Source organism: Alligator mississippiensis, chromosome 1 (genome assembly GCF_030867095.1).
Source record: "Alligator mississippiensis isolate rAllMis1 chromosome 1, rAllMis1, whole genome shotgun sequence".
NCBI lineage: Eukaryota > Metazoa > Chordata > Crocodylia > Alligatoridae > Alligator > Alligator mississippiensis.
In genome coordinates, this window is record NC_081824.1 from 52,129,476 (window position 1) to 52,142,230 (window position 12,755).

General features: G+C 46.3%; 1 long non-coding RNA gene across 8 annotated transcripts in view; it reads left to right on the top strand.

Moving 5' to 3' along the window:
• Positions 1-12,755, top strand: part of LOC109285533 (hypothetical protein) — a 246,556-nt gene that overhangs the window by 138,783 nt on the left and 95,018 nt on the right. For 5 of the 8 annotated variants that reach the window (XR_009463387.1, XR_009463393.1, XR_009463390.1 and 2 more), the window contains one exon: positions 8,051-8,092. The exons of the other annotated variants lie outside the window; for them this stretch is intronic. This is a non-coding gene — a long non-coding RNA (hypothetical protein). The remainder of the gene's footprint in view (positions 1-8,050; positions 8,093-12,755) is intronic. 8 annotated transcript variants of the gene reach the window in all.

Genomic DNA, 12,755 nt, shown 5'->3' on the forward strand with positions numbered 1-12,755 from the left:
TTGGAACTGACCCCTGTGTGATTATGAAAGCGCTTGGTTAATCAGTAACTATACAATGTTGCTGTTGTGTCTGCATGCTTCTCTGGTTAATATAAGCATAACAAAACTGTTGCAACCTAACCCTTGGTATGTATAGACATTCCTAGGACCCTATCTCTGTTCATATGGTTTACTCCAAACAGGTAGAATTGGATTAACCTCTTTCCAATCTAATTTAGGGCACCTTCTCAGATGAATTAAATTAGATTGGACTGGCCCTTCTTTGTCTGATGTAACTTCTCCAAACATCTGTACAGATCAGCAGTTAGATTTGCCTAATTCTAGTTAGGCTCATCTAAGTCAGGGATGGGCAATTAGGCTGGTGGGCATCTTAACAAGTTTTGGTGAGCTGATGAGGGCTGTAAGGGTAGCCCCACCCCTTGATAGGTGCCCTGCCCCCTGGTTGCCATCTTGGGACTGGAAGTCCCATCCCTAACCCCTGACTTTTGGCACCAGAAGTCCTTCCTCTTGCCCTGGAGGTACTTCTTTTGCAAAGGTGGGGGAGGTTGCCATCTAGAAAACAGAAAAAAATCATATACTACATAAATCAAACATCTACTATAACTAATTTTAATTTTATATACAAAAATATAGCTCAAAATACAGTCTTATTCTTGTATATTGTGTGTGGGGGGGCAAGGGCATGTATTTGTGGGGGTGTGGTTGAGGAGTGTGTAGGGATGTGGGGGGATGGGTGTGATTTATGTGGCTGGTTGGGGTGTGTGGGAGGGTGTGGGGTTTGTATGGGTATGGTGGAGGGGTAGGAGTATGAGGGGGCTATGGAAGGATGTAGGTGTGTTTGGGGGTATGGTAGGGAATGGGGTGCATGGGAGGGTGTGTGCATGTGTGTGTGCATGCATGCGTGTGGGGTGGTGCATCCTTAGAGTCCCTGGAATGTGCATGTCCCTGGAGCTGCATGTATTGTCAGCAAGTGGGGCCAGCCCCACCTGGCCCCATAGCATGCAGTTCCCCATGCTCCCACCCCAGTCGCTGGCTGCAGGTGGTGGCAGCATGTGCAGTAAGCCCCACCTGGACCAATAATATGCAGCTCCCACCCAAGTCCCTAGCTGAACATGGTGGCAGCATGTGGGGCCAGCCCCACCTGGCCCCATGGTGCACAGTTCCTGCATTGCTGCAGTATAAGGGGCCAGCCCAGCCTGGTCCCATAGCATGCAGATCCTCGTGCTCCCACCCCCTTTCCCCCAGTGGAAGTTCCTGGCCTAGTTTGGCCCTTACTTGAATTCCCATTCTCACAGGCAAGGAGAGCTGGGAACAGCCATGGAGTAGTCAGGCAGAGGCTTCTTATCACTAGCACTCCCTAGCCGGGGCTAGGATGGGTCAGGTCAGGTTTGGGTTGTAGGGTTGTTGCTTGGCAGTCAAGGCCGCACCTCCTGCATGGAGGTGGCTTGCAGAGGGGCAGCCCAGGGCCAGGGCTTACAAAGGGTTTATGGATAGAATTGCCTGGCAGACCGGACCTGACCCATGGGCCATATTTTGCTTGTCCCTGATCTAAGTAGAACATCTGCATGTACCCTGTGTTTCATTCAGGGTTAAATTTACAGTGAGTTAACTCAATTGCATGGCTACAGGAACAAGTAAGATAATTACAACCTAACCACTTATATACACTACCCAATAACAATCCCTCCTTCACCTTATAGACCAGTTAAAAGTAACATCTGTCCATAGCCAGGGACTGTATTTTTAAAGTACTTTGTTAACATATAAATGATTTTTAGAAAGATATTTTATTTCAAGCAAGGGCAGGAGATTTCCTAATTAAGAAGAAGCAAAAGCTCTTTTTAGAACTTTGCAGAGAGAAAGAGGCTGCATGATAGAAGGACTGTGTTCAGGAACAGTCATGGTGGCAGGCTGGACATGTAATTGATTGGGATAGTTCCTCAATGTTCTACTGCGGTTCTAAGCAGCAATCTGTATCAGAAATCCCCACTGGAGTCTGCTAAATTCAGCTCTAACTGTCCAGTTACTACTAGAACTCACTATCACTACCCTATAGACTTGTGTGAATAGGGAAGTATTCGATTCGGATTTGGCTGATTTGGAGGACAGTGATTTGATTTGGAGATTTGGATCACTGTCCTGAATTGATTCAGCTGAATCAGCTTCAGAAGATTTGGTGCTGTTTCGGAGAGAGTTGGTGATTCAGATTGGCCGGGGAGAGGTACAGGAGAAGCTCCCATGGCTACCTTGCCTGGCTTTATCCCCTGCTTGGCCCCAGCCTACTGGCACTTTAAAAAAAAGAAAAAGCTCCACACTCACCAGCTGCAGAAGCAGCAATCAGGGCCTCTGGGCAGAGCCCCTCCATCTCCATATGAATTAAAACACTAATATCCTCCTGGGAGACAGTACTTATCACCTCTGATGGGCATCTAAAATCACTATGAAAACAGTATAAAGCACTTGCAACAAGAATAATAATGAGAGGTTTTTTATGCTAAGGAAAGCCAGACCATGCAATCTACTCCAGTCGTGTATTGCTCATGGCTTTTGATGTCTGTAAACCACAGTAGACCTGCCTTTAATCTCTACACATGTAGCTTTAGCTGCACTTCTTAGGGGAACATAAACTGAGAGGGGAGAAATGCAATACAAAGAAAAAAATGCAATCCATGGTTTATAGTGTCTCAGGAGTCCAGAAGTACTAAATAGATTGTTTTACATGAAGAAATAGACTGGGGAAGTGGCTATCCCATTAAATGGAGATTCAAGATAAGAATTACAACATTGGTAGAATACTTTCACTTTCTTCTGTGTTGTGAAGTGATATTATCAGGACATCACTGAGAAACAATTACTTTCAGTTATTATTACATATGTCAGTTTAGCAAGCCTAGTTTGTTGAAAACTTGGGCCCGTAGGCCACAAATATCTGCATGTTCGGTGTTCAGAACCTTGAATAGAAATGTAGTCAGTCTAATGGCAGCACAAACAGATTAAGATTAATTTGTTATTTGCATAACAAAAGGGTCACTGCAGTACTAATGAGATTTAGAAACCCAGCTATAATTTCACAGGAAAACAATTTTAGCTGTTGCTAGAACCAGTAGTGTAACTGAATTGGGTGAGAGGTGGTGACCAGGGCAGCAGCTATGGGCACTGTTGTGTGGCTATCCCAGGCACATAGCTATGCTGCTACACCTCTTGCTAGACCTGAGCAAAAGCTGGAATTTCTATCCTGCAGGAAATTCCAGTCTTTCAATATTTTTCCCCTGAAGTAGAATACAAATGAAAATTTTTAATTTGCAAATGGTGAAATATTTTGTTTTACAATATAAAATGCCAAAGCAGCTGTTTTACCCTTTCCAAACTAAGATTTTTCTTTCAACTCTTTCCTGATTTAGGCCAGAGAGAAATGTTGAAATATGATTTTTTTCCCCCTGCTGAAGCTAAATTAAAGCTTTCTATCAGCTCTAATTAGATTTCCCTTTGGTGCTGCATTGCCTTATAGTGTAACTCACAGGGAGATGTATTGTATCATCAGAGATTCAGTCTGGCCAAGGAGCCCAGCCCACTAGAGAGAATGGAGGCACTGGTACCTAAACTACAAATCCAGTGAGGAAATGTGATATTGTAGGAAAATATTTAATGTTGCACTTAAATATTTTGCTTTGGGATGAGCAACCTAGTGAAAAATCAAAAACAATTCTAAGAAAATAATTGTTTTCCATGGAGGTTGTCCAGTTTAAAAATCATTATATGGAACCTTAATTTTTCTGTCAAAAAGTCATTTAATAGAAAAATGAAGGTGGTTTGGCTAGGGTGGCAAACCACCTAGTGTGGTTTGGCTGATGTTTCTATGTACAATTTATTAATCCTGATTGATGTTACAAAGCTATTATTATGAAGCTGGTCTATCATAGTGTCTCTCTGTAGATGAGAAATTCACATTTTGCTGATAGTGTCTATAGCACATCTCTGCCAGATGAAGAACAATGAAGATTCAAGGAAGAGTAACTCTATTCTGTCTGAAAAATGTGTATTCCCTTAGTCAGGAAAGCAGTTTGACCAATGGAAAATGGACAATTACCAGAAGCAGAACAAAGTAACTAGATGTTAGGGGGATATGAAATTTGGAGAGACTCAAAGCCACACAGGAAGTATTGGGGCTGGAAGGGAGGAGTATGTTTTTGAAGTAGGATCAGCCTTGGTCAAAGCAACTAACAATGAAATGAGAGATGCTCCATGATTCAAGACAACCATGTTCCTGAAGAGAGAGAGCCGGGACATTCTAAAGGGCATTAGAGTTTCCTTACTACTCTGGAGCATCCTTTGGGTAAAGGACCTTTGCCCAAAGGATGCTCCAGAGTAGTAGGGAAACTGAGGAAGGGAAATTTGTATGCACTTTATTATTTTGGCTAGATCTGTTTAGAACCTGTTTTAGAAAGCTGTGAAATCTGTTCTGTGTGACACTTCTGTCTCTGAAACATTAACTTGTGAAACCCAGAATCTACATGGTTCCAGTTCTGAAAAAGGGTATGTCTGATTTTTGGGAGGCGGTGGGATCAGTGCTGCTCCTGTGAGTCTGGGCTATGGGCCACATTCTTGTGAATGAGTCAGAGAAATGTACCAGAGACAAAGGGATAAAATTACTGCAGCCAGCTTAGGCCAAGGAAATTGCAAGAGCACAAGTGGAGTATATGCTTCAGTAAGAACATCATAGCTTCAGACTAAGTTAATTAGCTGAGACTTCAAGAACACCAGTGAAGAAAATGAAGAGCAGTATAAATTCAAGCAAATGAGCTGAATTTGCCAATCTTTTGTAGAATAATATTTGTAGCAACAATATAAATGTTGTATTAGTTCAGAATGGTGGCATAAATATAGTGAAGTTATTTTAACTAGAGCTGGTTGTAAAATAAAATTTTGGCCAAATTGGAAGCTAAATTTAAAAGAAATGTTCATAATGTGTTTTTCTGTTAATGGATCAGTTTTAATTTTTAAGCATTACTTAAGAAACCAACCTAGTAATTCATATAATGTCACTGGCCCTTAATGAAAAGTTGAACAAAAATATAACAAAAATCAAGCATGTGTATGAAAGTGTGTCTTTTATGGAGGTTTCCTATTTATGGAGGCTAGCTAGAGACACAATGGGCAATGATTTCAAATAGTCTGTGCCAGTTTATGATATCTGGAGTTCTGACTTTTTGTCTTTCCAATTTTGTCCAACTCATCTATAATGACTTAGAGGATGAACATGGTTTTGATATACAAGCAGAGCTGGTCTTTGGGAAAATGGTGCCTTAGGTGAACAACTATTTTGGTACCCCCCTGCCACTAAGTCAGCGATGCTGCTGCAGGCAGAGGCAGGCAGGCAGGAGTGCAGGACACACCATTGTGTGCATGTTTATGTAGCGGGATGTAGACTGGCTACAGGAAGAGGCTTGAAGTGTGTTTGCACATGTGTGCACTTGTGTGTGCTTGTACATGCACCAGAGCCTGAATTGATTCACTCTTTGGAGGTTAGTTGAAGCTGTACAGCTTAAACTGATTAATAACTGGACAGACATTCTCTGTTAAAAAAGGAAATGTAGGCACATGCCTGCAGTGGCTCAAGCCAGAAGCCCAGGGGGTGTTAGAGCATGCCTGCCAGCCACTACCAAAGGGGAGGGAAGAGAGATGCCTTCCAAGGTTGCCACTGGCAGGGGACATGGCCAGGTACTAGCCGGGGCTAGCAGGACACACAGGACAAGAGAAAGCCTTGCATAAATCTTACTAATCCTGAGGGCAGAGTGTCTCCTTACAGCCAGGCTTTCAGAATGGCTTTGTTTAGGTTTTACAGGTTCTGCTTTATAATGTAAATGTAGCTCTCTGCATTCTTTGATCTGCAACTTCCAGCCAGAAGCTGTCTGCACCTTCCCTTACTCCATCTCCAGCACATATGTGTGATGATTGTCAGGTCTTTGCCAACACTTCCCACCTCTCAGTCTGGTCCTGCAGGTCTTAGCTCTGGGCTCACAGATGCAGGTCTTGCCTTTCTCCCTGACTTTGGGACCGCTGTGGAATTAATCCCCTGCCTGGTTGCAAACAAACTTGACAGAGGGAGGAATTAACTCAGTCTCTGCCTGACTACAGGAAAGCTGTGAATGTGTAGTTGGTGCTGGGAAACCCCAGCTGTGGTCTGCAGGGTTTGCCACTGGGGGGGAGAGTTGATGTAGGAATGAATTTGGCTTAGGCACCATGGCAGGCTTGCATCTGGCCACACCCCACCCCTGCTCGGGCTAGAGAGCAGAGGGGAGGGACCAGCCTTGTTGTGGTGCAGAGAGCCCTGCCCAGACAGCGTGCTGGGATGCTAGGGATCTCTGATTTAACTTAAACCAGAAAGGGGTCTGGGAGACATTGCATAAACCGGTTTGAGCCAAATCAGTTAAGTCTGATATTACATTCAACCAGGTTTATGTCAAACTAATTTCGGCCATTTACAAATTGGTTTATGTGCACTGAATGTCTCTTCTGTTACAGGTTTAAACCAGTTTCTGATCACTTAAGCTGGTTTCTGTGTAATGTCTGTCCCTAGCCATAATGGATACACATGCATAATGTGTGTGCAGGACAACATGTGCAGGTGGCCCCTTTGCCCATGGCATCCTGCCATAGCTGGCCATGGGTGGGCTCTGCCCACTGCAGCACAAGGCCATTCTGTCCTGGGAGGAATGAATGCTCAAGGGTGTGCATGCAGGCGGATGGGCAGTGCTGGCAGCTACCACTTGCACTGGCCACATCTGACTTGTGTGTGTGTGTGTGTGTGTGTGTGTGTGTGTGTGTGTGTGTGTGTACATTTATGTTTGGTGCCCCCTGTCGCCCTCCAACTAAGGTGCCCCCAGCAGTCACCCACGTAGCCCACCCCTAAGGCTGGCTCTGTATATAAGTGCTCTCACTTGTGTAAAATATCAGTTAATCAAATACCATTCAGTTACCTGCAGAACTGGGTTATGTGAAACACTCTAACTGTTCATTTAGAATATATGAGTTTGAGTATTTTTTCATTTACACTATAGTAAATCAAATGTAATCCAAGGATACAAATGGAGATAAAATATAAAAGTGTAAATGAAAAAAGAACTAACCTCTCCCAGAAAATACAGGAAGGAGGAGGAACCACCTTAAGTTTCATAGAGAACTGAAGTAATAATTTTGAATTTTTCTCAGCAAGTAATTATAAATACATGACTGCTTACATGTCCTAAATATCTGTGAAGGCAGAGGTACATAGGTTTCATCGTAAAATACTAGCCATACTCCAATGTTGTCTAGGAGCTTTCTGTTTCCTTTTGCTCTGAAGCCTGGTAGTTTGTGTTTCACATCGGCAGACAACAGATTATTAAAGTGCTGGTTAATAGTTATGTCCATTATAGAAGCAATATGTTTTACTCCATATCAAAAGCTTTGTAGTAGCTATTTTTAAAAAAATCATATATTTTAATTTAGTCCAATGGCAGTCTTAGAATATTCACATTAGAAAATTCCTGGAGGGTATCTACCAATCATATTTCAGAGTAGCTTGTTCTAAAGTAAATAACCTTCTGAAATGCATATTTTGTTGGAAAAGATATAAGGGCTTTTGGGGATTGTTAACTTTCATGGAGTAAAGTTTTGACTGTACTACTTTGCTTTCAATAAACTTGCATTCCAAGGTTATTATATATGTATTTCTGAGTGGGTGCAAATATCAAATTTTTATTGCACCTGAAGAGTCAGTCAGAGTTCTTCAGTTAAAAAAAACTTTATTTCAATACTTAGTTTTGTTAATCTTAATCTGAGGGATAAACTATACTTGTTTTCTTGTTTAGAAAAATTGTCTTTAAAAATGTTTGGGCTTAGTGCTGATATTTTTGATGGCATTTAGGACAAAAAGGAAGTGGTAACATAAAAGAAGGAACACTGTCATAATACTGAAAAATACATTTGGATTGTGTGAAAGTCATGATTCTTTCTGAAAAAGCTGCAGTGGCTACATTCATGTTGATGCTCTTTTTTTTTGCTCTTTCAGATTGTTTAAAGATAAGGTGACCAGATGATTTTGAAGGAGGGGGTAAGGAAATCTGGGATTCGGGGTGCTACACTCAGCCACGTACCTCTGACTCCGTGGGTCCCAGTGGGGTTGGGTGGGACACAATGGGGTTGGGTGGGACAGCGTGAAGGCCTGCAGCCAGGCTCCATCCCCCACATGCAGAAGCTGGATCTGGCTGGGAGCAACCCCTATGTGGCACCCCCCAGGCTCCACCAACCTGCACTGTGCAGCCACACAGCACCTCCCCCCAACCCCTGGCAGCTGCCTAGGGCCATCACGCACAGTTTGGGCCTCAGCAGTGGCCACAACAGCAGGGCACAAGGCTGCCAGTGGCAGGCAATCATCCCAGCCCATGCACGTGCCTGGGCCCCAACCCTAGCCCCCTCCCATCGCCTGTCCTGCCCTGGCCAATCCCTGCCCCAGGCAGGAGAACCAGTGTTCAGCTTAGCCACCATCCTGCCTCCAGCCACTGCTTAGGAGGAGCCAGATCAGGCCTGTGAGGGCAGGATGGCACCAATCCAGGACTTGTGCTTTAATTTCCACACGCTGGCCAGGACACTGTGTTGGCCTATGAAATCCGGGAAGGTCACGGCCCAACCGGGATATATGACCACCTTATTTAAAGGTCATATTCTAACATATGCTTAATAGCTTCATTGAGGTTGCAAGTGTTCAGCATTATTCAACATTTGGCCTTAAATGTATAGAAAAATCAGCTGGTGGTGGGAATCAGTAACTTGCATAAATTGCACTGGGAGCTGCAGCTGATCAGGGCTGAGCTTCAGAGTTTTAGGGAAGAATATCATCCCCATTTAAAAAAAATGATTTACTTTACTATGCTTCCCAGTTTTATTAATCTATGACTCACTACCTAATCTTAGCAGGAAAAAGGGAGGGGTATTTTAGCTTCAGTTTTTGCCTTGTTAGAAACAAACAGTATTCCCAGAACTAGGCTCATTTCTAGTGTTTAATGCAATCAGTGATGGTACTGGAGATAAAAAAATATAACTCAGTACGTTTGTTATCTTTCCAGCCAGTTGTTAATTGGATCTCCATTTTTAAAAATAATAACTAAATGTCTTTTTTTTGCATCCACAAAAGTAGAGGCCAGTATCTAAAAATCTGAAGATCCCTGTGTTGGTATAGCAGTAGAAATGCCATGAAGTGCAAAGCCATTTTAATGAAAAAAAAATCAGATGAGATATGGCAATGCATAATACACACATTTTTAAGAGGGAACAATCCCAATCTGGAAATGTATTTAATACTGCATGGAAAAAACAGAAGCACAGCAAAAATCAGATTTATGCTCAATGGAGTATATGTGCTTATTTATATATGTATATTGTCCCCTAAAACTTTGGCCTTATTTTGCAAATCTGAGCCTTCAAGGCACTTAAACGGCTCAATATCTCATAGGGCAATGGTTTTTAACCATTTTTTTTGTACCAGGACTCATTTGTAAACATTAATGGCCAGTCCTGACCCTGTAAATAGTTTAAGTAGAAAACTGCCCCCTAACCCTGCTGGTGCCCCACACTCCCAACCTACAGCCCGCAACCCCCAGCTCTGCTGTTGCCCTTTACTCCTGACCCGCTGACCTTTGTCCCGAGTCCCCAGACCAGCAGTGTGAAGGGCAGGGGATGGGTGTGTGGGGTGGGGTAGGGGGTGCCCCTTCAGATTTCTGCACCCACAATGGGCACGGGGCTGCAGCCTGGCTGGACTGGCACAGGCAGGAGCTACCTCTGTGGCTCAGTGGGTGTGACTCAGCATGGGAGAGCAGAGCGGAGTAGCAAGACTCATTGCTGCCTGTCACAGCGGGGTCCTACAGGAGGGCTGTGATCTCCTTAAGGCCCCCTCTTCCATGCCAAGTCGGCCCAAGGGCACCCTCGGTTTCTCGCCCGCCACGTCTTTGCTGTTAGATAAGGTTGGGAGGCTGCCTTACGTCTCCTTGGGCACGGCTAGTTGGGACCTCCGTCCCCGTGGTTTCCCGGACTGTCCGGGGGTCTCCCTGTATGATGGGTGCTCCCGGGGCACCCTAGTCTTATGGGCTACGCGTGGCTCCAACCACCCCTGATACCACGCCCCAAGCCTCGCAGTTGGACTGGATGTTGGTCTGTCTGTATACATATACTGCCTGCCTCTCGGGCCCCCTCTGTACACTCGCCCGCTCTCTGGGGCCCCCTCTGTACACTCGCCTGCTCTCTGGGGCTCTTCGTGCCCACTCTGGGTCTTCTCTAGAATACTGCCCCTCTCTTGGGGCTCTCTCTCTAATGCTGCCCTTTTTCTAGGGCTCTCTATGCCCACTCTGGGCCTTCTCGAGAGTGTTGCCCCTCTCAGGGTCCTTCTCGGGAGTGTCGTCCCTCTCTGGGGCCTTCCCTGTGAAGCCGCCCTTTTCCTGGGGACTTCTGTGCCCACTCTGGGACTTCCTGGTTGAGCCACATGTCTCTCGGGCCCACCACACTGCTACCCCCTTTCTCCAGGGCTCACCGCACCACTACCCCCTCTCACCAGGGTTTACCGCAGTACTCCGCCCTTCTCCGGGGTTTATCACAGTACTATGCCTTCCACAGGGGCTCGCCACGCCCGCCCTGGGGCTTCTCAGTAATATCCCTTCTCTGGGGCTTGCCACACCCGCACTGAGGCTTCTCAGAAGTGCGACCCCCCCCCCCCCTTCTGGGGCTCGCCGTGCCCAACTTGGGCTACTAAATATGGTCCCCTCTCTGGGGCTCACCACGCCCATGCCTGGGCTTCTCAAAAGTGCCCCTCTCTAGGGCTGGGGTCTATACACCCCGTATGCTGTGCCCTCCTGGGCGCCGGGGTCCTCACACTCCGCTGTGAGGCCCCTTTAAGGATACTGCGCCCTCACTGGCGCCGGGGTCCCCACGCCACTGTGGGTCTCTTTATGAGGATACTGCGCCCTCACTGGCGCCGGGGTCCCCACGCCACTGTGGGTCCCTTTATGAGGATACTGTGCCCTCACTGGTGCTGGGGTCCCCACGCCACTGTGGGTCCCTTTATGAGGCCTCCTCCAACCCCTAATAGCCTCACCCTAGCCACTGGTGTAATACATAACAACACAAACTCGAGCCTCCTGGCTATAACTCAAACATATGCCCTCTGGCTATAACAACATTGCTCAACTCTGATCAAGCTGTACTTGCTGTTAGGCTTCTCCTTGCATCCTAACTCCAGGAGCCCGAGCCCGAGCCCGAGCCCGAGCCCGAGCCCGAGCCCCTGCCCCTGCCCCTGCCCCTGCCCCTGCCCCTGCCCCTGCCCCTGCCCCTGCCCCTGCCCCTGCCCCTCTGGCTGCTGGCAGGGGACTGCTAGCCTGGCCTCAGCCCTGGGCCTTATGAGGGCCAGGCCCTGCCCTTTCCAGTCAGCTGACTTCCTGGTTGCCCCAGGCAACCCACAGCCGTGCTCGTTATTCCCTGCCAGGGCTCTCTCTCCCTGGCAGTTTCCCCTCTCTAGGAGCAGGGCACCAAGGTGCCCTGCGACACTGCCACTGCTACCAGAATCCCCACGCCAGCCACACCAGCAGCAGCATGATGAGTAACACTGGGGGCCACACTGCTCTCACCTTCTCTTGCTGTCAGCTGCTCATGCTCTGTGCCATGGCTCTACCCTGCTGTCATGGCCTTGCCACAGCTCCCCTCAGGGTATGGCTTTACCCTGGAGAGAAGGTGAGGAGGTAGGCAGTGTCATCTGTGCTCCCCTGCCCCCTGACTCATCATCTATGCTCCCCTCTCCCTCTTTCCCCCCCCCCCCACATAGACTTACCTGTAGGGAACTGTGGGTGCTGCTCTCTACACTGCCTGGGTGCCACATGCACGTATGCGTGCACACATGCATGTGGTATCCCCTGTCTGATTGCCCTCGCCCCACTCCCCCCAGCACCAAGCAGTCCCTTGCAGGCTGGAGCTCTGCCAGCCTGCAGGGGAAAACCTGTAGTTTCCCACATTTTTCTCTTTTAAAGGATAATCCAGGTATAAAGTGTGTTGATCCATTGTTTAAAGTTTGTTCACGACCTTTTCATATATTCTTTCAACCCTCCTTTGGATCACAACCCATGGGTTGAGAAATGGTGTCATAGGGTATACTCTGCACACTCCAGGACAGGACTGAGTCTCTGTGATGGAATAGGTTAATAGCATCTTCAGTGCTTGGCTAGCAAGTATTGTCTTGCATATGTGGCAGTGCTGCACACACAGAGGCTTTGTGCACTGAAGAAGCACAAGATTTGTAATTTTAGCTCTTGACAAGGGAAGTTACTATTGTAGGTGAAACCAAATGAATAATTGATCAATGTAGGATAGATATATTAACCTAACTGCTTTCATCCTTTTATCCACAGTTCTTTTCCTGATAACCCCTTATACACTGCTGGATAATTTACTTCAAGGCATGTTTTTTCTTAGTTTTTTTTCAATAAAAAGAAAACCTGATATAAAGTATAATGCTAAAACTCAAAATCTGCGCAGACAATTAAAGGCTGCAGTACTGCTGGCTAGAGCAACCTTCAGCTGGTAGTCAGGTGGTGGATGGAGGCAAGCCTTCACTGATGTTTTCTCCTGGGTCAGAGGCATAACTGGGTAGTTCTGTGCCCTGGGCAGTGGTGACACATGGGCTAAGGGCAGTGGCTGGCTGTGTTGTAACAGGGCATGCTGCTATTGCTAGCATTAAT